A 24,423-nucleotide genomic window follows, 5' to 3' on the forward strand; every position below is an offset into this window, starting at 1 on the left:
CTTCATAAGCCTTGCATGTGGAACCTTGTCAAACGCTTTCTGGAAGTCCAAGTAAATTATATCTACTGGATCTCCCCTGTCCATTTATTTGTTCACTTTCTCAAAGAATTGTAGTAAATTTGTCAAACATGACTTCCCTTTTCTGAAGCCGTGTTGACTAGCCCTTATTAAATTGTGATTCTCCAAGTGTTGTACAATGTTATCTTTTATTAGTGTTTCAATTATCTTCCCTGGAACCGATGTGAGGCTCACAGGTCGGTAGTTTCCTGGATCGCCTCTTGATCCTTTTTTGAAAATTGGGATGACATTTGCTATCCTCCAGTCTTCTGGTATTTGCCCAGTTCTAATAGACATGTTAGCTACGGATTGTAATAATTCACTAATTTCCACCTTAAGTTCCTTTAATACCCTTGGGTGAATTCCATCCGGTCCAGGGGATTTGTCGCTTTTTAGTTTGTCAATCTGAAAGTGTATCATGTCCAACGTCACATTAACTGTTGTGAGTCTTTCCTCTATGGCCCCGGTGAATATCTTCCCTGTGGTTGGTACTGCTGAAATGTCCTCATTTGTAAAGACTGAGACAAAGAATGAATTTAACCTATCGACAACCTGTTTGTCCTCTTTAATTGACCCTTTCCTTCCCTGGTCGTCGAGAGGGCCCACTGCCTCTTTTGCTGGTTTCTTTCCTTTTATATACCTAAAAAAAGGCTTGAAATTTTTGGCTTCATGCGCTATCTTTTCCTCATAACCTTTTTTGGCGTCTCTTACCACTTTATGACACTTTTTTGGTCGATTTTGTGACAGTTCCAGGCTTCCTTCGTTTTCTCCCGTTTCCATTTTTTAAAAGAGTTTCTCTTCTCCCTCACTGCATCTTTCACCTCTTTGGATAACCAAGCTGGTTCTCCTTTGTTCTTTTTTCTCCTTCCTTTGGATATCTTCGGTATGTGAAGATTCTTTGCTTCTATGATGGTGTTTTTCAGTAGAGACCATGCTTGATCAACTGTTTGGATGTCTGCTTTGCCCTTCTTAAGCCGTTTTCTAACCATAGTTCTCATGCTGTCATAATTTCCTTTTTTGAAGTTAAAGGTCGTAGTTCCAGTCTTAATTGGTTTCCCCTTTCCGATGCCAATGGTAAAGTTGATCATATTGTGATCACTTGTCCCTAGCGAGGACGTAACTTCTACCTCTGCTACCCTACCAGCAATGCCATTTATGACCAAGTCCAGGATTGCATTTCCTCTTGTTGGTTCTCCTACCATTTGTTCAAGGAAGCAATCTCCTAACAATTCAAGGAATTTTAACTCCCTGCCGCAGTTTGACGTTGCAAATTTCCAGTTGATCCCCGGAAAGTTGAAATCTCCCATGATTGTCGTATTTCCTGATTTAGATTTTCTTTTAATTTCCTCCATCATTTCTTGATCTGTTTCCTCAGTCTGTCCCGGGGGTCGATAATAAAGTCCATTTTAGTCGCTCTTCTCTGGACCCTTTTGAGTAGTACCATGTCCTTCTTCAAGTATGGTGACCAGTGCTGGACGCAGTATTCCAGGTGGGGTCGCACCATGGCCCGGTACAACAGCATGATAACCTTCTCCAATCTGTTCTTGATCCCCTTCTTAATCATTTCAAGCATTCTGTTTGCCCTTTTCGCCCCCCGCGCATTGCACGGACAGCTTCATTGACTTGTTGACAGTACTCCCAAGTCTCTTTCCTGGGGGGGTCTCTCCGAGTACTGCACCAGACATCCTGTATTCGTGTACAAGATTTTTGTTACCGACATGCATCACCTACACTTATCCACATTAAACTTCATTCGCCATGGGGGCGTGGCTTCAAGACGTACCGAGATGGCTGTGTGATTGAGTTGCTCTGTGGAGTCAGGCCAATAATTGAGCTATTAGTTGAAAAATTTTATTTGAGAGTCGCTTTAAAAGAGGTATATGTGTTAAAGGAATGGCTTCGGGTAAACAAAATAAATCTTCCTCGGCGGGAGTTGGCTCAGGCAGTGTCAAAAGATCAAAAATTGAGTCGACTTCTCCTCTGCTGGTGTCGTTGCCATCGGATGAAGTGGATAATAAAGATCTTATGAGAGAAATAAAGAGGATAAAAGATATTGTCCTAGAAAACTCAAGACATAAAAGAAGTTAAAGTTTGACAAAAAGGTTGAATGCAGTGGATATGAAGATGGACTGTTTGGAGAAGAGGGTGGAAAAAACTGAAGCAGAAGCGTTGCAATATAAAAAAGATCATAAGGAGATTGATTTACTAAAAAAAGAGTTGGAAGATTTGTCGAATCGTGAGAGGAGAAATAATTTGAGGGTGATTGGTTTATCTGAGTAGATAGAAAAAAATGATCCGATTGCCTTTTTGATCAATTTTTTACCAAAGATTCTGCCACTTCAGAGTAAATTTCCATTAGAATTAGAAAGGGCGCACAGGATTCAGATGAAAAGATCAAGTAATCAAAAAGGTCCACGTCCCTTGATCTTTAAAATGCTTAGATATCAGCAAGTAATGGAAATACTGAATTTGGCTAAGGAAAATAAAAATCTTAAATGTCAAGATGCGAAGATTTTTATTGTTCCTGATTTTGCCAAAGTGACTGCTTATAAAAGGAAACAGATTCTGGACTTGTGCCCACAATTAAGGGCATTGGGTGCTAGATTTGGACTGGTATACAAGGGCAACTATGTGGGTTACCTATGATAATAAAAACTTGAGTTTTGAAGATGCAGGAAAATTAAAGAAATTTTTGGAGAAGTGTGAGGTGCCTATGAATACCTAAAACTGATGTTGGGGAATATATAATTGGTGCTCTTTTTTCTTTTATTTGTTTGATATATCTTTATATTTCTTTTAATTATTTGGGAAATATTTTGCTTTTTGAAGATGTCATTTTCCGTTTAACACTGCCACAGTTAGATTATATGGCTCAACATTCTGCACTTATCTCGCGGCCATTTCAAGTGTATGAAGATTCTATCACAGTTTGCTTTTAAGAGTCTTCTCCCCTGATCAGAATTTATAGTTACAGATCATTAATAATGGATAATTTTTCTTCAATTTGTAATGTTCTTTGATTTTCATACAAGTGTATTTGATGTTACTGTCACGGGGTGCTTGGTTGCACTGAAGATGGTCTGCTGATTTGGAGGATGACGCTATGCACATTTTCGGAAGTTTTTTATGAATGAGCGGTGGAGGAAGTCGCACGCATTTCTTTTTGAGAAGAAGGAAATGTGAAGACGGATTTTCGAAGATCGAATTGAATTTGAATTGGGTAGCAAGTGGAATTTTGCCTGTGGATAAATATCATTTACATCTGCTAACTAAAGATTTTAAAGTGCTGTAAGGTTTGGATTGAAATTTCTAACAGGGAAACTCTAATGCGTTATTTGCAGTGCTGATGGAGAGATCCTTGATTAGATTTAGAAACATAGAAACATAGAAATTGACGGCAGAAAAGGGCTATAGCCCATCGAGTCTGCCCATACCAATGACCCACTCCCTGATTCTTACTCTCCTAGAGATCCCACATGAATATCCCATTTTCTCTTGAAATCTAACACGCTGCTGGCCTCAATCACCCTCTGAGGCAGCTCGTTCCAATGATCTACCACCCTTTCAGTGAAGAAGCACTTCCTCGCATCACCCTGAAATTTCCCTCCCCTGATTTTCAGCGAGTGTCCTCTGGTTACTGAGGGCCCTATAAGACTGAAGATATCATCTTTCACCTCTATACGCCCAGTAATATACTTAAAGGTCTCAATCATGTCCCCTCTCTCCCTTCGCTCCTCCAGTGAGTACATCCGCAGTTTTTTTAACCTTTCTTCATACGTGAGTTCCCTGAGCCCCAAAACCATCCTGGCCAGCCATTCGCTGAACCGACTCAATTCTCAATACATCTTTTCGGTAGTGTGGTCTCCAGAATTGAACACAATACTCGAGATGAGGTCTCACCATGGATCTGTACAGCGGCATTATGACTTCAGGTTTTCTGCTGACAAAACCCCTACGGATACAGCCCATCATTTGTCTTGCCTTGGACGATGCCTTCTCCACTTGATTGGCAGCCTTCATATCGTCGCTAATGATCACTCCTAAATCACGTTCCACCGTGGTCCTGGACAATGTTTCACCATTTAGTGTGTAAGTTCTGTGTGGATTTTTTTTGCCTAGGTGCATTACTTTACATTTTTTAGCATTGAAGCCCAGCTGCCAAGTTGATGACCACTGTTCAAGCTGTCTTAGGTCCTGCGTCATAAAGTCAGGCACACTGCTTTTGCCAACTATGTTGCATAGTTTGGCATCGTCGGCAAACAGTGATACTTTTCCTCTAAGTCCTTGGGTCAAATCTCCTATGAATAAATTGAATAGAATCGGCCCTAAGACGGAGCCCTGAGGTACTCCACTCATCACTGCTGACGTTTTGGAGGGGGGTACCGTTTACCATCACCCTTTGAAGCCTACCATCTAGCCAATCCCTTACCCATGTTGTGAATGTATCCCTAATCCCATCGATTGTAGTTTGTTCAACAGCCTGCGGTGTGGAACGCTATCAAAAGCTTTGCTGAAGTCCAAGTATATCACGTCAAGGGACTCACCGGCATCCAGATGACTGGTCACCCAATCAAAGAAGTCAATCAGATTAGATTGGCAGGACCTTCCCCTGGTGAATCCGTGTTGCTGTGGATCACGTAGATTTTCTTCATCTAGAATTTTGTCAAGTTCCTGTTTGATCAGTGTTTCCATGAGTTTGCACACTATGGATGTAAGACTCACCGGTCTGTAATTTCCTGTCTCCGTTCTGCAGCCCTTTTTGTGGAGTGGAATTACGTTAGCTGTTTTCCAGTCTAGGGGTACTATTCCCGTGCGCATGGAAAGATTGAAGAGTACGGATAGTGGTTCAGCCAGAACTTCACTCAGCTCTCTGAGTACCCTGGGGTGTAGATTGTCTGGCCCCATAGCTTTGTCTACTTTGAGTCTTGAAAGTTCGTGGTAGACATTACTAGGTGTAAACTCGTAATCACGAAACAGGTCATTTTGGCTGTTTCTTATTTGTAGTTGCGGACCATCTCCCGGTGCTTCACAGGTGAATACTGAGCAGAAGTATTCATTTAGCAGTTCTGCTTTGGTAGTATCAGATTCTACGTAGTTTCCATCTGATTTCCTAAGGCGTTCTATTCCATTTTTGTTTCTCTTCCTGTCGCTAATGTACCTGAAGAAGGATTTGTCCCCTTTTTTAATGTTCCGTGCTAGATCTTCCTCTGTTTGAAGTTTGGCTTCCCTGACTGCCTTTTTGACAGCCTTAGATCTGGCCTGATAGTCTTCTTTTGCCTCCCTTTTCCCAAGATGTTTGTAGGTAATAAATGTTTCTTTTTTCATTTCCGCACTGTGTATGTTCATTTGTAAACCGTTCTGAGCTATTGGGAGGACGGGATAAAAATCTAAATAAATAAATAAATAAAATAAATAAATAAATAAATAAATTAATGAGGTCAGAAATTTCTTTGTTGAACCATTGTGGTTTTTTGTTTCTCCGGCGTTTGCTTACTGTTTTTACGTAGCGGCTAGATGCTTCGTTCAGGATGGATTTTAGGTTTGACCACATATTTTCCGGGTTGTCAGTTTCTGCATGGTTTTGCAGCTTTTGATGGACAAAGTCTCTCATGTGGTCGAAATCTGCCTCCCTAAAGTTGAGGATCCTCGTTGCTGTGTTTGATTTAGAGAAGCCTTTCCTGAGGTTGAGCCATACCATGTTGTGGTTGCTGGAGCCCAGCGTGTCTCCCACTGATACTTCCGAGACACTGTCTCCATTTGTGAGTACCAGGTCCAGTATTGCTTTTTCCCTGGTGGGCTCTAATACCATTTGTTTTAGTTGTGCACCCTTAATGGAGGTTATTATTCTCTTGCTACCGCTCGTAGTTGCTGAGAGGGTGTTCCAGTCTGCATCTGGCATGTTGAAGTCGCCTAACAGTACTGTGTCACCACGCAAAGTGATGTTCTCTATGTCCTCAATCAATTCTTTGTCTTCGTCTTCCTTTTGTCTCGGAGGCCTGTATACCACACCGAGGTAAAGGCATTTTTCGTTCCCTCTGGTCAGGTTTACCCAAAGTGATTCCCCTGTGTATCTAACCTCTGTGATCCTGGTAGTTTTAATATTATCCTTAGTGATTTGGCCTACACTTGCAATGTGGAGAGGTATAATCAGTATGGTATGTTGAACTACAAACAGCGGAAGTGCATGTATGATACGGCCTTTTCTCTGATATGTACCATACGTTTACATCTGCTTTTTGAGCATTTAAGACATTTTGTCTTGGATAGATGAAAGAAAGTCAAAGTAGGAATTTACTGCAGGTTGCTTTTGGATTATGATGATTTTCATTGAAGAATTTACAGGATTGTGATATTAGCAAAATTGAGTTTGTGGAATGACCAATATGGAATATCCTGGAGTGCTGCGTTTTGAAGGAGTTCAAGTTATATTTCCCTAGAAACAGCAGCAGATGAATTCAAAGACCAATGGGATAGCACACATCTATCAGCAGGCAGAGATAGAGAAACTGATTAATAGGTGGTCCTATTGGCTGGCACTCCTCCTATATCTCCAGTTTGCTCTATCTCCCAGCAGATGTGGTCGCTATTCAACTAGCTCCTGGATTCAGGCTGTGACTGGATAGTTATTTTCTCCTGTTGAGGTTTCTCTTCAGTGAGACTGCCATTCTGTTTCTCCTGTTGAGGTTTCTCTTCAGTGAGCTAGCAATGCTATTTCTCCTGTTGAGATTTTATCTTCAGTGAGACAGGGGTGTCCGGCTGAACGGTGCCGGCTTTAGGGGTTACACCTGGGCCTCCCCAGGTCCCTGCCTCACCCTCCCTCACCCTCCCTCCATTGCTAGAGGATCTGACTGGGTCTCAATTTTTCTTCTTTCCCTTGTCTGCTTAAAAAAAAAAAAAAGGAGACCACAGTTGCTACATTCTGCTCTGTTAGTGCTGCACATCCAGCTCTAACTGGCTTCAACCGACCCTAACAACAAGCTTGTAAGTATGTATGTGGTTTTTACTGTTTGAACTTCAGGTTCTGTTTGGGAGTCTTAGTACTGTGGGTTCGGTCAACGTATGTTTAAGGAATGGATATTTTATTGAGGCTAAGTTTTATGACTAGAAATCCGTTGAGGGAGCCGGGACTTTCCCGCTCTTTGCATGCACGCGCTTGGTTTCCTTGTTGGTTACAGCGCGGCAGTAGCGGTGCAATTTCATGCTCGCACTTGTTCTCCTTGTTGGGTTTCATTGCAGCAGTAGTAGTCCTGTTTATTCTGAGGCTCTCTTTCGTCGGTGTTTTTCACGGCCATGTGCAGCTGATTATGCAGGTGCCGGTTTATAGCAGCGCGCATGAGATGGGACATGTTTTTTCTGGCGCTGTGGGAAGCACCGCACCATTCTTCTGGTTATTCCCCAAGTCTGATTTTCTTTCTATGCAGGCCGCGGCAGGGTAAATTTTGCGGGGCTTGAATCTGACTATGTTTCTAGGAGCGTTGATGCAGCGGCCACGTGTCAGCGAGAATGAGGCGTGTGCTTGGGTCTCTGGCGATGGAAGGAGAGCTGCAGCGTTCCAGTAGATTATTTACAGCTGACTTTGGTCAGGGTATGCCGCGGTTTCTCTCCTTTCCGGTTCAGACAAGTTGTTCGTGTTTCACCAGCTTTTGGACAAGCTTAGGCAGATTTATATGTCTATGGCTGTGTTCCTGCTGTATTCCCTTGAAGGAAGCTGCTAGTTTAAATGGACTCTGGGGTTAGCACTCAAGGGGATTACCAGAGAGACTCTGACCTGTGCTAGGTCACCCAGTCTCGGTTTGTCTCCGGACTGGGTCGACATACGGCACCTCACGGCACAGTGAGATCAGCAGTAAGATAGTGCCCTGTATTTCACACAGGTATCTCATTGTCTCTCTTGGGGTCCCTGCAGATTGAACCTTTGTCTGTTGGTAACTGTCCTTCTTATTTGGGCCTCTGTGCTGTGCTGCATGTGTCTAGTAGTGGCATCTAATATAATAAAATGCTAGGCCGTGCATGCGCACTCAAAAGTCGTGTTCCCTGATCCGTCGCGGACATGAGAGTGCGCATGCGCACCCCCGGCTCTCACTGTGCATGGTTCTGCATCCATCACGCTTATGCTCAAGCTGCCGCCACGGCTCCTCTCTCGAACTGCACCAGGATCGAGAGAGGAGCTGCGAGGACAGACCTGTGGGGGCGGTGGATCAGGTGTGTGTGTGTGTGTGTGGAGGTCCATCAGGGTGAAGGGCTGGGGAGGGGCAGTCTGTCCAAACATTCAGTGCAGTGGTCAGAGAGGGGGTAGGTGGCAGAGTCGCAGGCGCTCTACTTGGTTTCTATGGCATTTGTTTAAGCTCTGCCGTGTGCGACGCCTGAATCCGTCCCGCGCTGCGCACTCCCGCTGATAACGGAGCGGAGGCCGCTCGAGACGCCGCAATGGCAGGACTCATCAAGAAGCAGATCCTGAAGCATCTGTCCAGGTGAGGGAGGGGGAAGGGATAGGAAACTGCCCCCCCGTTCCGAAATACAGCCGAGCGCGATACGTTCCCCTCCCCCAAGGGGGGCCACGAAAGAGAGTGGCAGGGCCGCTTCGTTCCTGGATTGAGAACTGTTGGTTTACATATCCTGAAGAATTGCACCCAAATACATCATCAGTTTTCAAAAGTTTTTTTTTTACTCGTGTCCCACATACAGTAAACATAATTGGTTGCACAACATAAAAATATTTCACCATACCATCAATTCATTCAAGGTTCTTTATTAATTGTATATACAGTAAACATAGTTTGTTTTATATAAATATACTAGCTGATGTCCCGGCGTTGCACGAGTATTTAATTATAGCAATAACACTGTAAATGGATTCAAATAAAGATACTTTATAGTGGTGAATTAAATTATTTGTTTACAGCTTTATAAAAAGTACAATATTCAAATTATAATATGAAATATTTGACAAAATGAATACAATACAACTAACACAAAACTTGATTATAAACAACATTTTTAGTTTCACCTCCAGGAGCAAGAACATATAAATTCTTGGGTGAAGAGACCCCCAGAACATATCACCCCAGGTAGTGAGGGATCTGCATACCAAGTTTCGTTCAAATTGGTCAAGCCGTTTTTGATTTACTGTGAGAATGGCAGCTGTTTACATTTTTTGAACATATAAATTCTTGGGTGAAGAGACCCCCAGAACATATCACCCCAGGTAGTGAGGGATCTGCATACCAAGTTTCGTTCAAATCGGTCAAGCCGTTTTTGATTTACAGTGAGAATGGCAGCTGTTTACATTTTTTTGAACATATAAATTCTTGGGTGAAGAGACCCCCAGAACATATCACCCCAGGTAGTGAGGGATCTGCATACCAAGTTTCGTTCAAATCGGTCAAGCCGTTTTTGATTTACTGTGAGAATGGCAGCTGTTTACATTTTTTTCCATTGACATGAATGGGTGAAATCTGATTTTCTGTTTGTAGGTCTGCCCACGTGTGCAGGTGGGCCGCGAGACCCCCAGAACATATCACCCCAGGTAGTGAGGGATCTGCATACCAAGCCGTTTTTGAATTACTGTGAGAATGGCAGCTTTTTACTTTTTTTCCATTGACATGAATGGGTGAAATCTGATGTTCTGTTTGTAGCTCCGCCCACGTGTGCAGGTGGGCCGCGAGACCCCCAGAACAAATCACCCCAGGTAGTGAGAGATCTGCATACCAAGTTTCGTTCAAATCGGTCAAGCCGTTTTTGAATTACTGTGAGAATGGCAGCTTTTTACATTTTTTCCATTGACATGAATGGGTGAAATCTGATTTTCTGTTTGTAGCTCCGCCCACGTGTGCAGGTGGGCCGCGAGACCCCCCAGAACATATCACCACTGGTAGTGAGGGATCTGCATACCAAGTTTCGTTCAAATCGGTCAAGCCGTTTTTGAATTACTGTGAGAATGGCAGCTTTTTACATTTTTTCCATTGACATGAATGGGTGAAATCTGATGTTCTGTTTGTAGCTCCGCCCACGTGTGCAGGTGGGCCAAGAGACCCCCAGAACATATCACCCCAGGTAGTGAGGGATCTGCATACCAAGTTTCGTTCAAATCGGTCAAGCCGTTTTTGATTTACTGTGAGAATGGCAGCTGTTTACATTTTTTGAACATATAAATTCTTGGGTGAAGAGACCCCCAGAACATATCACCCCAGGTAGTGAGGGATCTGCATACCAAGTTTCGTTCAAATCGGTCAAGCCGTTTTTGATTTACAGTGAGAATGGCAGCTGTTTACATTTTTTTGAACATATAAATTCTTGGGTGAAGAGACCCCCAGAACATATCACCCCAGGTAGTGAGGGATCTGCATACCAAGTTTCGTTCAAATCGGTCAAGCCGTTTTTGATTTACTGTGAGAATGGCAGCTGTTTACATTTTTTCCATTGACATGAATGGGTGAAATCTGATTTTCTGTTTGTAGGTCTGCCCACGTGTGCAGGTGGGCCGCGAGACCCCCAGAACATATCATCCCAGGTAGTGAGGGATCTGCATACCAAGCCGTTTTTGAATTACTGTGAGAATGGCAGCTTTTTACTTTTTTTCCATTGACATGAATGGGTGAAATCTGATGTTCTGTTTGTAGCTCCGCCCACGTGTGCAGGTGGGCCGCGAGACCCCCAGAACAAATCACCCCAGGTAGTGAGAGATCTGCATACCAAGTTTCGTTCAAATCGGTCAAGCCGTTTTTGAATTACTGTGAGAATGGCAGCTTTTTACATTTTTTCCATTGACATGAATGGGTGAAATCTGATTTTCTGTTTGTAGCTCCGCCCACGTGTGCAGGTGGGCCACGAGACCCCCAGAACAAATCACCCCAGGTAATGAGGGATCTGCATACCAAGTTTCGTTCAAATCGGTCAAGCCGTTTTTGAATTACTGTGAGAATGGCAGCTTTTTACATTTTTTCCATTGACATGAATGGGTGAAATCTGATTTTCTGTTTGTAGCTCCGCCCACGTGTGCAGGTGGGCCGCGAGACCCCCCAGAACATATCACCACTGGTAGTGAGGGATCTGCATACCAAGTTTCGTTCAAATCGGTCAAGCCGTTTTTGAATTACTGTGAGAATGGCAGCTTTTTACATTTTTTCCATTGACATGAATGGGTGAAATCTGATGTTCTGTTTGTAGCTCCGCCCACGTGTGCAGGTGGGCCAAGAGACCCCCAGAACATATCACCCCAGGTAGTGAGGGATCTGCATACCAAGTTTCGTTCAAATCGGTCAAGCCGTTTTTGCGTGATCGCGGCACATACACACACACACACATACATACATACATGCATACATACATACATACCTCCGATTTTCTATATATATATATAGATAAACTTTTTATGATATGGTTTTATAATTTTATCTTATAATTGCTGTAGGTTTTAAAGTATTGATTTATGTTTGAGATATATGTATCTAATGGCAGTGGCAAGTATGCAAATCTCTCTTCTGCGTATTCATTTGGGATATCTTGAGAGAGAAATTGGTCCTGGGGTGGGGTACAAGAGAAAGGGTAAAAAAGGAAGAGAAGCTGGGTGGGGGTGGAATATAGGACAGGAAGAATGGCCTTGGAGGTAATGGAAGAAAGGAGAGATAGGAATGGAGCTGGGACTGAAAGGATGATAAATGCAGTGAAGGATCGATGAAGGCCAAAAGGGTACAGAGGATTAAGAAAATGGTTATGGATAGCGCCGGGAGCCAATAGAAGAAACAAAGAAAGACATAAAGACAGACACGGGTCAGGAAGAGAAACAGAAATAAAGAAAGACGGGGCAGGGAGAGAAACAGAAAGAAAGATAGACAGCGGGAGAGAGAGAGACAGAAAGAAATATAGACAGCGGGAGGGAGAGAGACAGAAAGAAAGAAAGATAGACTGCGGGACGGAGAGGGACAGAAAAAAAGAAAGAAAGACAGTGGGAGGGAGAGAGACAGAAATAAATAGAAATTCTACACATCTATTCTAGCACCCGTTAATGTAACGGGCTTAAACACTAGTAGGATATATATGCCTAAAGGTAGTACTAACAGTTTCCAAGTTCGGGCTGTCTCTATGGGCATAATGACACTTCGCATCTTCCTGCGGCCTGGACTCTCTTTCTCTATTTCTGAGAGGGCCTGGATTTCAGATTTCCATTCTTATCAAGCTGGTTTCTCCTGTCGCCATCTTCTCATGGCACATGCTAGACGGACCTCCCCCCCCCCCCCCCCGACCAGACGGAAGGGCTGTGCAGCTCCTTCTAACCAGGAGCCAGTTACCTATTCTATCAACCCGTGGAGAAGTGTGCGCTATGTGGCTGTTAGCCTCATCCCTGAAGCTCTCATTAGCGATGTGAGCTTTGTCTGATACCTGTTAGGATGCTGTTGTTTTCCACGGGGCGGTAGTTGCAGCATCTTGATTGCATCTAGTATGTATTCACTTTAACGGACATACGTATTTCACTCAACGTTGCATGGAGTTCGTACTGTTTTCATGGTTCCTCTTTACATTGCGAAACTTGATTTTTCCTAGGAGAATTTCTTTCTTCTTACAGATCCTGCAGTTCTATTCCTGCCGTTCCCTGACCTTCTGCACTTCATTCTGAGGGGATCTTGACTTCTTCCAATGATTCTTCAGGCTTTCTCATGAGGGAGAAGACGCTATATTGTCAGGTCAGGGGGCTGTGAACATTTTTCAGGATGCTTGCAACTTTGCATCCTCCTCAGGTTTCCAGTTCGTTCTTGGAGTCTCTATGTTTTGTGTTTCCCTTTTAAGTGTTATTGGTCCTCAGGGCAGTTCTTGTAGTTCGGGAACTAAGGGACGTTGTTCCACTTACTGCATGGTGCCCAAGACGGGGGCATTGGGCAGGCTGGATCCCATTCTGCTGAATTAGTTTCTCAGGGTTACACATTTCTGCAGAAAAACTGGGAGAATATTTACATTTTCACTATGGACTCCGAATCGGCACTAGGTTTGCTTGCCTCTCTTGGAGCAGCGCTTTTGGTTTTGGCACATGCCATTTCGCCTACCCAAGGCTTCATGAACATTTTAGAAAATGTGGGCAGTAGTACCATTTTGGCGCTACCTGGCGATTCACCTAATTTCTTCTTGACTGACTGCTTGATTTGGACTTCTTCCAGTCGGGCCATTTGACTGACACGAAAAGGGTGGTTTCTTTTCCTCAGTTCTTTGGATGTGAATCTTCAAATTTACACAGCGCTCTTTTCTCCTGTACTATTTATAGGTATATCGGGGAGATGTTTTTATTCATATAGGAGAGAAATGTGTTTCTTCCCAGAGACTAAGGCGATGGATCACAGCCTCAGGTTTGCATTCTTCTTCGGTCACCATAAGCAAGAGTATGGGATTCTATACAGGTTCTAGGATCCATGTTGCTGACTCCACTGGGAACTTCGGCTTGCTTTCACATTATAACGCTACAGCAGTCGCTTTTGTTCCGGTGGTTCCCGGTATCTCAGTGCTCCAATTATTTGGTAGGCTCCTCATGCATCGCTCTGTATGATTTGGTGGCTCAGCGAGATTTCTCTTTTCAAAGGCATGCCTCGGTCTTTGCTGGATTAGCTCATGGCCAGCAAACATCCCGGGCTGTCGGGTTGGGAGGCTCGGTGCCTTCCATCCTCAGCTCCAGGAGTCTGGTCTTAAGAGGCGACTCAGTACTTGTTCATTCTTCTACTCTGGAGCATGGTCGGGCTACCGTTTCTGGAGCTTCAGACCATTCTTCCAGAATGACGCTGAATGTCTTTTCAGTCAGTATTATGATGGGGGTATTTCTCTACAGCCTGGGCAGTAGGTGAAGTACTCAGTTGGCGGGTAAAGTTGTGGTTCTACTTCAATGGGTGGACCCTCATCTTCCTCTTCTGTTGGCAGATCATTTTATGGGTCAGGAAAAGAGTTTGGATAGACTTTCTCTCCGCGAAATCTGAGCATAGCCCATTTATTGTATATTACAGTGTATAGCGTTGTGTACGCTCTAGAAAGTGTAAATGTTAGTAATAGTGAAATCTTCTACATCCTGGATATTGAGAATTTTGACTCAGGCGTTCCAGCTCTTTTTATGGAAGTGAGATCTCCTGGAACTAGACCTCATGGTCTCATCTCAAAATTCTAAGCTTCCTAGCTTCTTCGGCAGGCACAGGGAGTGGGAGTCGGAGGGGGTAGCAGTGTGGCTTCTTTCTCGCCTCTGATTTTTTTCTTTTTCTTTTTCAGTGTTTTCCCCTGGCTGATGATGGCTTGGATTTGCCATCTCAAGCTTGCTTTCAGGGCACAGTATTTTTAGAATCTCTGGATTGGCTGCGCCATCCTTGCTTTGCGGTTCTGTTGAGTCTTTTGACAGCCGGACTGTTGAATTTCCTGGTATCTCAGGATTTGCTCACCTAGGGTCCGATCAACATGGATATTCGTACTACTTTGGTATTTGAAAAGTCATGGCTGACGTGTAAGGGTTATGCGAAGCAGGTTGTTTCTTCTCTTGTCACGGCGATACAGACGTCTTCACCGGTGGCTTCTGCTTCCTTTTGGAGGTTTTTCCTTTCTTGGTTACTTCTCCACATTTGCACCCTTCCAGAGTTCTTTTTTGACACAAGTGTATTGCCGAGGACTTAGCGTTCAATTCCCTTCAGCTTCAAGTGCCATTCTTAGCTTGTTACAAGGGCTAGGTATATTGCTCTTCACTTCCTTCTCAGCTTCATGTAATTCAGTTCCTAAACGGAATACGGTATATTCGTACACCTCTTAGAAAGCCCTGTCCGGAGTACAGTCTTAAGGTACTTCTTCGCAGTTTACCGAAGGCTTCATTTCATCCTTGTCTTTTGATACTCTAAAGGGCTGTGCCATTGAACACGGGGTTTCTTGTGGCCATGGCTTTAGCTCAGCGGTTTTCTGAGTTGCAGGCCTTGTTTGGCAGGGATTCCAATTTCTGATTTACAAAATCTGGGGTGTCAGTTCGGACGGTCCACAATTTCTTTCTAAGGAGGTGGCATCCTTTCTTTTATGTCACTCTCACTTTTCCTTCATCCTGGGAGGAGAAATGAGGAGACGTGCTTTTATTCACTGCATTTTTTGAAAGTGCATAGTGTTCTTCGCGAGCTAGGTTTCTAATGACTTTTAGTTGTTTAGATCAGTGTTTTTCAACCTTTTTTGGGCAAAGGCACACTTGTTTCATGAAAAAAATCACGAGGCACACCACCATTAGAAAATGTTAAAAAATTTAACTCTGTGCCTATATTGACTATATATAAAGTAATTCTCTTGAATAGGAATCAAATAAACACAAAGAAAGTATTTTATAATGCTGCCACCGCCAACATCACCGTTGGCGGCGGTGGCACTCAAGTGGCTAAAGAGCCGCAGTTTGCCGGCCTAGGGACAACACTGGAGGGTGGCCAGCTGTGCACCCCCTTGGGACGTAAACCCGGGGTGGGGCAGACCGCCCCCCCCCCCCCCACCCTGGTATGCCACTATCTGTACCTCACTCCCTCCCTATGACCAAAAATTCTCCTTTCTTCTATTCCCCGTGTACACAACCATCTCTTTCCCTCCCTTCCTCTCTCCAAAGTCCATGCCTTCTGTGTCCAAACACTCATTCCCTCCCCCACCTCAGCATCTCTTTCCCTCCCTTCCTCTCTCCCAAGTCCATTTCTTCTGTGTCCAAAAACGCATTCCCTCCCCCACCTCAGCATCTCTTTCCCTCCCTTCCTCTCTCCCAAGTCCATGCCTTCTGTGTCCAAAAACCCATTCCCTCCCCCACCTCAGCATCTCTTTCCCTCCCTTCCTCTCTCCCAAGTCCATTTCTTCTGTGTCCAAAAACCCATTCACTCCCCCACCTCAGCATCTCTTTCCTTCCCTTCCTCTCTCCCAAGTTCATGCCTTGTGTCCAAAACGCACTCCCTCTCCCCTTTTGTGTTCCGTGTTTGCCTCCCAGCCCATCTTTGCAACTTTCTCAGCAAAACGAAGCTCAAGCCGCAAGGCTTGTCTTCTGCTTCCTGTCTGCCCTGCCGCACACAAATAGCCGAACGGAAGTATTCTCCGACGTCAGCGCTGACGTCGGAGGGCAGGCTTTGCTTAAGCCCTCCCTCCGACGTCAGCGCTGACATCGGGGAACGCTTGCGATCGGCTATATGTTAGCTGCAGGGCAGGCAGGAACAGAAGACGAGCCTCGCGGCTCGAGATGTATTGAACTCCGCGGGTCCCCCGTCCAGCTCTCTCCTGTCTACGTGGGGCGGACCGCCCCTCTCCCTAGACTGGTGGTACTGCCCTGATGGCGGCCCTGACCGTACGGCACACCAGGCAACATCTCGCGGCACACTAGTGTGCCGCGGAACAGCGGTTGAAAAACACTGGTTTAGATCACCTTTTTGTATTCTTCACGAGACGCCTCAAACGTATGGCGGCATCCAAAGCCTCCATCGCTTGATGGGTCCCTAGGAGGACATTCTTTACGCTTGCTTGATGGCAGGGAAGCGGTTGGCGAAAGAACTTCATGACCATTCCGCCGGAGCGATGGCTACTTCTTGGACTCGGTCCAGAGGTTTTTTTCCTTGGAGGAGTTTTGTCTCGCAGCTACTTGGTCTTCAGAGAGTGCTTTCTTTCAGCATTACTGGTTGGATGTGGGGCGCATGCGGTAGATGCGTTTAGTGCTTTGGTTGTTGCGGAGGCGGCGTTTACTTCCCACCCAGATTGAGGATTGCTTTGCTACATCCCATTGGTCTCTGGATTCATCTGCTGCTGTTACTAGGGAAGGAAAAATTATGTTCTTACCTGTTAATTTTCTTTCCCTTAGACGTAGCAGATGGATCCAGGGCCCCACCCTTTCTGGTTATTGTCTGTCGGTTTTTTCTTTTCCAACTTTCGAAGTTTGTTATTATTGAGGGTTGTATTCTGTATTATCCCAGGACAAGCAGGCATGATATTCTCACATGTGGGTGACGTCATCTACGGAGCCCCAGCGCGGACAGCTTTTCAAGCAAACTTGATTGAAGTTTCAAGTTTGCACACTGCACCACGCATGTGCATGCCTTCTCGCCCACTAGAGGGCGCATCCCACCTCGTGGTCCTCAGTTCAATTTTTTCCGCGGAGCCAGAAAGCCCTGTGGATTTGAGCTCCAATTTTGCTGCCTTTCTGCCGCCGCGTTTGCGTATCTTTTCGATTCGCGGTGCTCTTTATTTTCATTTTAGTGTTATTTTCCTTCGTTTAAAAAAAAAATAAAAAAAAAAATTTCTTTTCGTTGGGCTCCGGGGGCTCCCGGCAGCCGTGGCCGCGGGACGTCGGTCGTTCCCGGCCTGTTTCCTCGTACATGTCCCGTCCTGTGACGGGTTTTAAGAAATGCAGCCGGTGTGAGAGGTTGCTTTCTATTACTGACCCCCACCGGTGGTGCATTATTTGTTTGGGCCCAGATCATCCGACAGCTTCTTGTGACCGTTGTTCTACTTTTCAGCCCAGAGCTCTCCGCCGCCGACGGGCGAGAATGGCGGAATTGTTTGCCGTGGACGCGCCTGTGAAGGCCTCGACGTCGGCCTCGGCTTCGGCCCCGGCCTTGACCTCGGCCTCGGCGCACTCGGGGGCCTCGGCTTCGCCTCGACCCTCAACCTCGAAGGCGACCTCGGGAAGACCTGCTTCGGGTAAGTCCTCTGTTCCATCCCCGACAGCTAAGAAGCCATCCTCTGCCCCGGCTAAGGCGAGTGGGTCGGCGTCGGCCCCGCCTAGGACTCCGGCCTCGCACACCCCGAGGGAATACTCGAGACCGAGGTCGCCCTCCAGGGAGTGTGCCCCGGACACGGAACTCCCGACCTTCGTCGGGATTCCGGCCTTTCAGGACCTCCTCCGAGCTCCTCCTCCTCGAGGTCCTCCCGGGGCTCCTCGCCCTCGACGCGACCTCGGACGGGGCGCCGGTCGAGGAAGCCGAAGCGCTCGCGGGGCTCGCCTCGGCGGCGTGATCGTTCCTCGCCGCGCGGGGGCGAGGCATTGCAGGTGTCGGAGTTGCGCCTCGATAACCCGAGGCTTCTCCGGTCTCCTACTAGAAGGACTTCGTGTGCCGCCTCGCCGAGGAAGAGGGAGAGTGCCCCCCGGACTCCGGGGTCCTCGCCTAGGGGGTCTTCGAGGCGGAGACTTTCTCTTTCCCCCTCGCGACCTTTGGAGCGGGGATCCTGGGGCTCGGGGTCGGCCAGGGAACCTCAATATTCCCACGAGGCCTCTCCCCTTTCTTCGGTGGGGAGGTCGAGAACCCCTTCCCCACCCGCCAGGCCGTCCTCCTTTTCCACCTTTGTTCAGGACATGGCCCGAGCCCTGGGATTGGACCTCATGGTGGGTTCCCAGTATTCTAAAGAATTTCTGGAGGAGCAGGACCTCCCCACCCCACCTAGGGAGGTCCCTCGGCTCCCTTTAAATAAAGTCCTCCTGCAGACCTGGCTGAAAAATTTGGCTAACCCCCTTACAGTCACGTCTGTCCCGTCCAAGATGGAAGCGAAATACAGGACGGTGCCCCCCAAGGGGTTTGAGAAGGCGCAACTCTCCCACCAGTCCTTACTGGTGGAGTCTGCCCTTAAGAAAACACAGCCCTCTCGGGTTTCTGCGGCGGTTCCACCCGGCAGGGAGGGTCGGACCCTGGACAAGTTCGGCCGTCGCCTCTATTCTAATTCCCTGATGGCCACCAGGGTACTAAATTATGCCTTCACCTTTTCCTCATATCTGCGTGGCATGGTGAAGGACCTCCCTCAATATCGTGACTCCTTACCGGACTCCCAAAGAGCAGGATTTGACAAGTTTATGTCCAACCTGTCTCAATTGCGGTTGTACCTCTTCCAAGCGGTGTACGACGCATTTGAGCTGGTTTCGAGGGTGTCGGCTTTCGCAGTGGCCATGCGCCGTCTGGCCTGGCTTCGCACCCTCGATATGGACCCAAACCTGCAGGAACGTCTTGCAGACTTGCCTTGTGTGGGGTCCGAGTTATTTGACGAGTCGTTAGAGGCGGCGACCAAACGGTTGTCGGAACAGGAGCGCTCGTTGGCCTCCCTGGTCCGTCCCAAGCCTAGGCCCCCGCCGCAGAAACCCTTCCGTCCTCCTCCGCGCCGGTATCCTCAAAAGTCTACCCCGGCTTTTTCTAGGCCACCGCCTAGACGCCCATCTCAGCGAGGCAGAGGGGGACGGTCACAAGCCCCGGCGCAGGGTCCTTCCAAACCCGCGCCCTCCTTTTGACGGGCTGAGCGGAAGGGGCGGGTTCCCCTCCGCGATCTCACAGGAACCCCTTCCCATAGGGGGGCGTCTTCGGTCCTTCTATGTAGCTTGGACCGAGATCACGTCAGACGCTTGGGTACTCCGGACCGTCTCCGAGGGCTACTCGCTCAACTTTTTGTCAGCGCCACCGGATCAACCCCCGGGGGCTGCCTCTTACAATCGGGCTCAACTTCCCATCCTTCTGGCCGAAGCCAGGGCTCTGTTGAAGCTTCGGGCGGTGGAACCGGTCCCCAAAGATCAGCTGGGGAAGGGTTTTTACTCCCGTTACTTTTTGGTCCCAAAGAAGACCGGGGACTTACGCCCCATTCTGGATCTCAGGAAGCTCAACAAATTCTTAGTCCGGGAGAAGTTTCGAATGCTATCTCTCCCGATCTTGTATCCTCTCTTAGAGGAAGGGGACTGGATGTGCTCCCTCGACCTGAAGGAAGCTTACACCCATGTCCCGGTGCATCCCGCCTACCGAAAATTTTTACGGTTCCAGGTGGGAGACTGGCATCTTCAGTACAGGGTCCTGCCCTTCGGCCTGGCCTCGTCCCCTCGAGTCTTCACGAAGTGCATGGTGGTGGTCGCGGCAGCCCTGAGATCTCGTGGGCTCGGAGCCCTTTAAAACAGTCATTTTCTTCGGCGTGTGGCTCCGCGTTGCGCTCAGTTGTCTGCGCGCGTCTTTGTCCCGGCGCGCTATTGACCTGACACCCTCTACAACAATTAGTTTTACCACTGGCTACTAACAATTTAGTAGTAGCAGAGGATTTCAATGCTGTTATGGATCCTTTAATGGATAAAAATCCTAGTAGAATTGTGAAATCTTTAGGGTTAGATAATTTTGTACAATCTTGTAATTTGAAGGATATTTGGCATATTCTTCATTTTAATGATCGGGAATTTTCATTTTGCTCACATGTTCATAAATCTTTTTCTAGAATTGATTATATCTTTTTACTGATCAATTGGTGCAGCAGATTACACAAGCTTCCATAGATCCAATAATTTTATCAGATCATGGTGGGGTGTGGATTGCATTAAATTTAGTTGATCAGGATAATTCTAAACCTGTTTGGAGATTTGATAATGCATTGCTTGCGGATCCAAAATTTTGTGAAGAATTGCAAGTTAAAATTAATGAATATTTTCAAATTAATAATTCAAAGAAAATCTCTGTAGAAATCTTATGGGATGCTTTTAAGGCAACCATGAGAGGACAAATTATTTCTTTCTCTGTGTTTAATAAGAAGCAGTTAAGGAAGCAATTTTCTAATCTGGAACAAGAAATTAAAAGCTTAGAATCAAAACTGGTTGGAAAATGGGAGCATTCTACGCTTCAGGCTCTATTGAAAGCGAAATTTAAATATAATGAGATCTCTAAATTAATAAGGAAAGATAATTTTTCTCAACAAGCTTTGTATTATGGTAGTTCAAATAAGGCGGGAAGATTATTGACAAATTATCTGAAGGTAAAGAAAAGAAGGACAAAAATATGTGCAATTAAAGATGATAAAGGAAATACTCATTCTCAAATTGGGTCTATATTAAAACAATTTCTGAGTTTTTATAAAACCCTTTATTCTTCTGAGTCTTATTTGGAGAAAGAACAGGATGGTTTAGATTTTTTAAATTTAATTGAGGGCCCTAAAGTTTCTGATCATATAAAAAGAAGTTTAGATGAGCCAATATCACTAAAAGAATTACAAACAGCATTGAAGTCCCTGAGAGTTGGGACCGCTCCAGGTGGTCATGGATTTACGGTAGAGTTTTATAAATCGTTTCAATTTACCCTTTTACCTTATCTATTAAATTTATATCAGTGTCAACTAAATAAAGGTTGTATTTCAGGCACTATGGCAGAGTCTTTAACTATTGTTTTGCCAAAGCCAAATAAAGATCCTACATTGGTTTCAAACTACAGGCCTATTTCTTTAATAAATGTAGATGGTAAATTGTTGGCTAAAATTTTGGCCTTACATTTGGCTAAGGCTCTTCCTCATATAGTTGGTATGCATCAAAGGTTTTGTTGCTCAAAGACACTCTTCAAATAACACTAGACTGGCCTTTCATATGTTATATCTAACAAAAACAATTGATGATCCGGCTTTTTCTGTATCCTTAGATGCTGAGAAGGCTTTTGATCGGGTAGAATGGACCTTCATGTATCAAGCTATGGAGTGGTTTGGTATTGGATCTCGGATTTATACAAATGATTCAAACGCTGTATAGCTCCCCTGTTGCTCGTTTGTATATTAATAATAATTTTTCAGATTGTTTTCAATTGTGGAGGGGAGTTAGACAGGGTTGTCCCTTGTCTCCTTTGCTTTTTGATATAGTACTTGAACCCTTATTATTAGCTATTCAACAAGTGAAAGATATACAGGGTATTCCATGTTCTGGAATGGAATATAAAGTATCTGCTTATGCAGATGATATATTGCTTCATTTGAGAAATCCGGAAACAACCATTCCATGCTTACTTGAATTGATTGATACATTTGGGAAATTCTCAGGTTATAAAATAAATTGGACTAAGTCAGAAGTTCTTCCTTTGAATGTGCATTGTACAAAAGGATTATTTGATTCATTCCCTTTTATTTAGAAAGAGGAAGGAATAAAATATTTAGGAATTTGGTTAAAAAAAAAACTTGAAGAGACAATGAAAGTAAATGAAAGGTTTTTATTACAAAAAGTAACAGAGTTATGTGAGCAATGTAATCCTTTGCATTTATCTTAGTGGGGAAGAGTTCAAACTATTAAAATGATGATTTTGCCTGTTGTTTGTTACCAAATGGGTATGATACCAGTGTTTTTTCAGGGGTCTTTTTATAAAAAGTTGAACAGTATTCTTGTCAAATTTATTTGGCTGGGTAAAATTGCAAGAATTGCTTTAGTGTCTCTACAAAGGCCAATTAAGGAGGGTGGGGTAAGTTTTCCCAACTTCTATAGGTATGTATTATCAGTCCTATATTATGTATTGGGTCCTCCCAGAGCTCTTGGAACAGCTTCCTGATTGGTTGTGGTTGGAAAGACAGTTGATGTTTCCAATTAGGCTTGGTCTTCTTCTTAGTATCAAAATACCTAGAATACGCAAAGATAACAGAATATTAATGGACACTTGGAAAACTATGAGATTTGTTGATAAATTAACACCTATTCCTATTGAAAAATCTACATATCAAACTATTTCGTTGAACTCCAAGATCCAAATAGACGGTTTTAAGATTGTCTGGAAGGATTGGATTAAAGTGGAGATATGTACGTTAGATGATGTTATATCTAATGGTAAACTGCTTGATTTTTCACAGTTGCAACATAAATTTGGTCTGGATAAAAAACAAAGTTATAAGTGGTTGCAATTGAAGCAGGCGATTCAGGCAGGGTTCCCTGAATGGAAATCTCTTAATAATCAATTTAATTTAGAATTCCTATGCTTTCAGGCAGATATTCTGGGCCGCGCAGTGGTACAAATTATTATCTGATTATTTGAATAAGAAACCAAAAAATGGACTTAGGAATATTTGGAGCATTGAGATTAAGCATCAGATTAATGCATCTCAATGGCCATGTATTTGGTCTTGGAGGATGAGATGTACAGTGTCTGCATCTATGAGGCAAACATGGTTTTTCCTGTTGCATAGAGCATTCTGGACCCCTGTTCGTTTACAAAAATTGGATTGCTCTAAGTCTAATAGATGTTGGCATTGTCATATTGAAGTTGTAGCTTTAGATCATTTATTGTTTCATTGTCTATATATTAAGGCATTTTGGCATTCGATTTGGGAAAATCATATGGCACTGTCGTATGATACGGTGTTGTTTGGACTGTCTATGAGGGCTAAATGTCAAATATCTTCTGCTAATAATAAACTTTTAATGATCCTTACGGGTGTTGCTATTCAACAGATAACGTTTAATTGGAAGGATTGTACAAGACTGAATTATAGTTTCTGGTGGAACTCAGTATGTCATTTATACAAAATGGAAAGAATGTTAGCAGTGCAAAAATGATATTTTAATAAGTTTAAGGATGTGTGGGGGCCATTAATAAGTTATTATAATGAATAATGAATAATTGTTACTTTTCCTTTTGGTTTATCAATATTGATTTGGGTGGGGGATGGGTCCTTATATTGTATTATTAACTGAAATATGTTATTACATTCTATATTACATGATATATAGGGTAGATTGGATGGGAGGGGGATAAAACTCATTTTGGAAATTGTTGTAGAGTTTCAAGTGATATGATATTCTATTTGTGAAAAATTATTATGTACACTTGTTGAGCATAAAATGAATAAAGATTTAAAAAAAAAAAAAACAACAAACAACTTCATTCGCCATGTCGCGGCCCATTTCTCGAACGTGTTTATGTCACGTTGCAGGTCTTCGCAATCCTCCTGCGTCTTCACTACTCTGAATAACTTTGTATCGCCTGCAAATGTAATCACCTCACTCATCGTTCCAATTTCCAGGTCATTTATATATATGTTGAAGAGCACAGGCCTAAGCTCCGATGCTTGGGCCTGTGCTCTTCAACATATATATAAATGATCACTCTAGTGATGCTTTTCCACTGGTGATGTTTTTCCAGTCCGAGTATTGTCCATGTACCCCCACTCTCTGTTTTCTATCCGTCAACCAGTTTTTGATCCACACGAGTATTTCACCCTCAATCCCATGGCTCACAATTTTTCAAAATAGTCGTTCATGCAGAATCTTGTCAAACACCTTCTGAAAATCTAGATATACAATGTTGACCGGGTCACCTTTGTCTATCTGCCTGTTAACTCCCTTGAAGTGCAGCAAGTTTGTCAAGCAAGATCTTCCTTTGCTGAAGCCATGCTGGCTGGTCCTCATCAGATTGTGTCCATCAAGGTGGTCAATGATGTGTCCTTTATCAGCGCCTCTACCATCTTTCCCGGTACCGAGGTCAGACTCACCAGCTTGTAGTTTCCCGGATCTTCCCTCGAACATTTCTTGAAGATCGGCATAACATTTGCCACTTTCCAGTCTTCCGGAATCCTTCCTAATTTGATCGACAGATTGGTTATTAGTTGAAGCAGTTCAGCTATAACCCCTTTCAGTTCCTTGATTACCCTCGGATGGATGCCATCTGGTCC

The 24,423-nt window shown here is 44.6% G+C and overlaps 1 protein-coding gene across 4 annotated transcripts in view; it reads left to right on the forward strand.

The window, feature by feature from the left end:
• Nucleotides 1–24,423, forward strand: part of BBS7 (Bardet-Biedl syndrome 7) — a 454,813-nt gene that overhangs the window by 39,903 nt on the left and 390,487 nt on the right. The gene's annotated exons all lie outside the window — the stretch shown is intronic.

The sequence above is a fragment of the Geotrypetes seraphini genome, chromosome 1 (genome assembly GCF_902459505.1).
Source record: "Geotrypetes seraphini chromosome 1, aGeoSer1.1, whole genome shotgun sequence".
NCBI lineage: Eukaryota > Metazoa > Chordata > Amphibia > Gymnophiona > Dermophiidae > Geotrypetes > Geotrypetes seraphini.